Source organism: Bos javanicus, chromosome 26 (assembly GCF_032452875.1).
Source record: "Bos javanicus breed banteng chromosome 26, ARS-OSU_banteng_1.0, whole genome shotgun sequence".
In the NCBI taxonomy this organism is placed as follows: Eukaryota; Metazoa; Chordata; class Mammalia; order Artiodactyla; family Bovidae; genus Bos; species Bos javanicus.
Genome location: NC_083893.1, coordinates 25,979,721 through 25,984,736, shown reverse-complemented (window position 1 = coordinate 25,984,736; position 5,016 = coordinate 25,979,721). Strand labels below are relative to the sequence as shown.

General features: G+C 38.0%; 1 non-coding gene across 1 annotated transcript; it reads left to right on the top strand.

The window, feature by feature from the left end:
- Positions 1–4,533: 4,533 nt before the first annotated feature.
- Positions 4,534–4,605, top strand: TRNAA-AGC (transfer RNA alanine (anticodon AGC)). Its single transcript has one exon. It is a non-coding gene; the product is annotated as a tRNA-Ala (tRNA).
- The last annotated feature ends 411 nt before the right edge of the window (positions 4,606–5,016 follow it).

The window sequence follows — 5,016 nt, the reverse complement described above, 5'->3', positions numbered from 1 at the left end:
AAGAGAGAAAAGGATAGGAAAGAAAGGGGGAGAAAGACTGAAAAGCTGGGGATAATCTGAGGCAGAGAAAATTGAGGTGGGAAGGTCATCTTCTCCTTCCTTGAACGGTTGCTCCCCTTCCTGTGGTTGCTCTCTGTGTGCATGTAAAACAGCATTGGATTAATAACAGCTAAAACACAGCTATCATTTATTGAACCCACAATATGGTTTAGAATCTCTGCAAAGGTTTTCAGCAACAATATTTCATTGAATCCTCACATTCTTCCTATTAGGTAGTTATCATTGTTACTCTCATATTACAAAAGAGAAACTGAGGCTTAGAGGATGTAAGAACCTGTCCAAGACCACACAGCTAATGAGGGACAGGCCACAAGATGAGTTTTGTGTGATACTGGGCTCTTAAGTGCCACAGAGTACACATTTTCCTTAGAAAGCCTGCACTTAGTGGGTAATCTGAGTTTTACAAACCTATCATCATGGACCAAGAAAAGCTTCCTTTTTAATCAAGAAAGCTTTGCAAATCAGATATATCTTAAGTGCACATTAAGCTCCATAAACCAGACACTTTCTTGAGAATGCATTAAGCAAGATGTTAGGTTCATCTTTTAAACATCAGGGTACCTGGGGGCTTAGTTGGTTCTCAGTGACAGTTCCTTTGTCCTCATCCTTCTTTTTGAGGAAAAAAAAGAAGCCTTTGCATTAGAGCTAGAATTTGCAAGTTGGCAGAATGTATATTCTGTAGCCATTAAGGCAAGAACTAGAATTTTATATGAAACAGGTCAGAAGCATAACATTGAATTAGACCATTGAAACCAGTTACTTGATATTTTAACTAACACATTTGCTATTTGACATCTTTTCCCAACTGGAAGAAATGTAATCTAAAACAAACTCAGAAATCCGGAGAGATTTTGCTCTCACATGTTGAAAGTGAAAGTGAGGGGCTGAACGTGTTTTATTTCTAAGCTTTGACTGATTCCCACCATCCTGTCATTTTCTTTACTCCATTCAGCACGTGACTCTCTCATCATGAAAAAAGAATTTTAGTGAAGAACTTTCTTGGTAGAAATTTGTGTTGCAAAAGATTACACACATCTACAACACAAAACTGTTGAGGTTTTTTTTTCAGGATGTACGTGCGTGCATGCTCAGTTGCTCAGTCATGTCAACTCTTTGTGACCCCATGGACTGTAGCCTGCCAGGCTTCTCTTTCCATGAGATTATCCAGGCAAGAATACTGGAGAGGGTTGTCATTGCCTCCTCCAGGGGATCTTCCCAACACAGGGATTGAACCTATACATATCTCCTGTGTCTCCTGCATTGACAGGCGAATTCTTTGAGCTACCTGGGAAGTGGTTGAAAGTAATTTGAAATAGGCACAGACAGACAGACAGACACACACACACACACAGCACTGAGTTTGATTTTTAATCTCAGGGTCTTATTTGGGTGATCCCACATTTGGAAATATTAGTCTGCCTTCAAAGAAAATGCAAGTCAGAATTGTGATGAAGCACCATGATTTCCAGCAGCTAAGATGAATCTTGTGCTGGACAAAGTTTCAAGAGGCCCATCTTAGACAAAGTCAAATGGGCTAACAAAATTATCCTCCAAAACTTTTTATGCATATATCAGAGTGATGTTTTCTCAGAGAGAAAGAGATTCTAAGCACAGCAGGGTCTGAATTGATGGCAAGACCATTACACAGGTGATTATAGCAGAACCAAAGAAAGAGAAAAGCATCCTTCATATATTTCAGAACCCCAAATTCAATAGAAACAAGACCATTTCAGTTGCTTTTCTTATATTTTATCTTGGGATTGTCTTCCCACGACTTAACCAAAAACTCTTCAATATTCAAAGCATGCTTAAATACAATACACAATTTTGCCTTCTAGAAAGAGTTATACAGCAGCTCCCATCATATGCATTATTCATTTTTAAGCTGAACTTTACAACTAAGAAGATCTTAAAATACAAACCCTCCTGAAAACAACAGCCAGATTTTTATTCATTTAATTGACTTAAACACAATACCATAGTTTTATAAAACTAGAAATCCGTTGTAGTGCAGTGACAGGTCCCAGACTTATTAGGCTACATGTCCCATTTAGAAAAAGGGGCATTTCCCATGTTCCAACTATTACCTAAGTTCTTTCACGTTCATTTAATTCTAATAACTACCCACTATGGTAGGTATTACAGTCTCCATTTTAGGCATGAGAAAATGAAAGACAATAGCTTGCTCATGGATCTGTGACACTAAAATGGAATTCCAGCCCTTATCCACATAGGTCCCAATTTCCTGTTCCTTCCTGGGTGTCATGTGGCCTTTCTGAGCATATATGTTATTAAATATCCTCCTTGTCCCTTGAGAACTGAAGAAGTGATTTGAATGAAGTAATCTGATACTGGCTTGTTTCTCACAGTTTTACTTTAAAAGAAATTGCGTTTGATTCCCCCTATCTTGTACTTTTCTATCATTTTGTCCTTGTTTCTTCTTGACCCTGATTTTCATACTGTCTGGAATCTGTTTTCCTTAAAAAAAAATTACATTTTCTATATGCAAACAATCTTCTCACTGCTCCCTGAAGCCCTAGAGTTTTGCTGTCACTTTTGAAGACAGATAATAATCCAGTGGCTACATAAATAGAATTGTACCCAAAACAGGCCCAGGAAACCAGTGAACCACGAGTAAAACAAGAACAGCAATGAAACTCCAAAATGCAGTTATTAATTCATACCATCAGGATTACTGCTTTTTGTAAAGATATTTTTAATGAGGAAAGATAAACAAAGCTTTTAAAAATATATGCCATTTTAATTCTGGATCATTGATTTTTAATGATTTCCAAGTTTTCTTATAAATTTTTTTTTGCTAAGAGTGAGAAGATTGTGTTATATTACTGATAGGAGCAGAAAGGTCTTGTGCTTTCTTTGAGACAAGGGATATTTATACATTGTGTATTTTTCATTATGCAACTGTTATCACAAACTCTCCAAAGGAAACCTGTGTATATGGATAAGTGCATATCATTTTAACTACTATAAGCTCCACAGTGTGGGAGGAGGAGAACTCTGTATTCTAATTGCCATTGAAAATATGGTTTGTTCCAGCTCTTAAGAGAACTGAACATGCCATGTCATGCACGGCCACACAGGGTAGCACCAAGGTTGGTCAGGAGGCAGAAGGGATTTGAGAAAAGTATGGGGGAAAATGATTATGGTTTTTAAGGCAAGAAATGGGTAAAGCAAGGTAAACAGGATGAGAATTGGTTAGTGTGAATAACTCCATCAGGCTGCAATTTCAGTAGGGGCTGTCTCGAGTTGTCTGCTACCTAGGCCTGGGCTGATCAGGTCAGGTCAGAGGAATATCGGCTTCACATGTAAACATTCAATAAAGAAGGTGATTGAGAGAGATGAACTTTGGGTCATTTGTTTGCACATGAAAGGGACTAATTTGCTGTCTCTAGGAATTAGCTAGCCATGGCAGAGCCCCTCTTTTCCCAGTCAGCCAAGTTCCTAAGATGTTAAAGTATCATAAAAGACAGAAAATGAAAAACAAGATTTATACAGTCACATAATATGTATATATGACATGAATGAAAAAATAAATAAGTGGCTGATTTCTTCAGCTCAGCATTACAATCTTTGTTCACATCTTCTCTGACCTTTCTGAAAATGAACAAATGATTTCAAAGAGAGCTAACTACAAATTTTTCTCCAACTTTTCCTCCTAAAATGTTACCTGCATTATTCAAGTTAAAGAGGGTATCATTTTGCATTTTATCCAAAAGCAAAAATGAAGTAGATGGACATATATGGATCTGAAAACCAGAGTTCCTCTACTCTCTATTATACATAGGTACTATGTTGAACTTGGGTGATCCATTTTTCTTTAAAATCTCAGATTACCATTTACTGAAGAACTTAAACCCTCACAAAAATAAATGTTGGTGTCATTAAGACAAAAACATCACCAACCCACATTGTAAGCTTTCAGGGAAATGATTTGAAGTGAATATCAATATTTTAAGAAATAAATGAAAGAGAAAGATAATTATTTTAACTTCTGGAGACCTTTAAGTACTGTAGGATACACATTAAAACAACCAAATACTAACACTGTTATGGGGGACTTTGTTCACATAAATAAATTCACAAGGACAGTTTAATAACATTTGCAATTAAAATTATCCTCTGGCACTGGAAGGATGGCTTTCAATTACATGTAGATCATTGGATTCATTTAATTCATATGACTTGTAAATTTGAGAATCTGTTCTTCTAAAAATAAAGCCATGAAATCTTTCCTGAATATACACAACTCCATTAACAACTTCCTTAATTAAAATTATCAACAGTAAATACCTTTGATTACAGTTGCTATATATCATAACTTATTTAATGTTTCATCTATTTTATATAGGGCTTCCCTGGTAGCTCAGACGGTAAAGCGTCTGCCTACAATGCGGGAGACCCGGATTCGATCCCTGGGTTGGAAAGATCCACTGGAGAATAAAATAGCAAGCTGGGGGTATAGCTCAGTGGTAGAGTGCGTGCTTAGCATGTATGAGGTCCTGAGTTCAATCCCCAGTACCTCCACCTTGGACTTTCCCGCTGGTCCACTGGCTAAGACTCTGCACTCCCAATGCAGGAGGCCTGGGGTTTGATCCCTGATCAGGGAACTAGGTCCCACGTACTGCAACTAAGACCTAGGGCAGCCAAATAAAATCTTAGGGCTTTCCTGATAGCTCAGTTGGTATAGAATCTGCCTGCAATGCAGGAGACATGGGTTCGATTCCTGGGTTGGGAAGATCTTCTGGAGAAAGGATAGGCCACCCACTCCAGTATTATTGGGCTTCCTTTGTGGTAAAGAATCTGGTAAAGAATCTGACTGCAAGTGAGAGACCTCGGATCAATCCCTGGGTTGGCTAGATCCCCTGGAGAAAAGAAAGTCTACCCACTCCAGTATTCTGGCCTGGAGAATTCCAGGGACTATATAGTCCGTGGGGT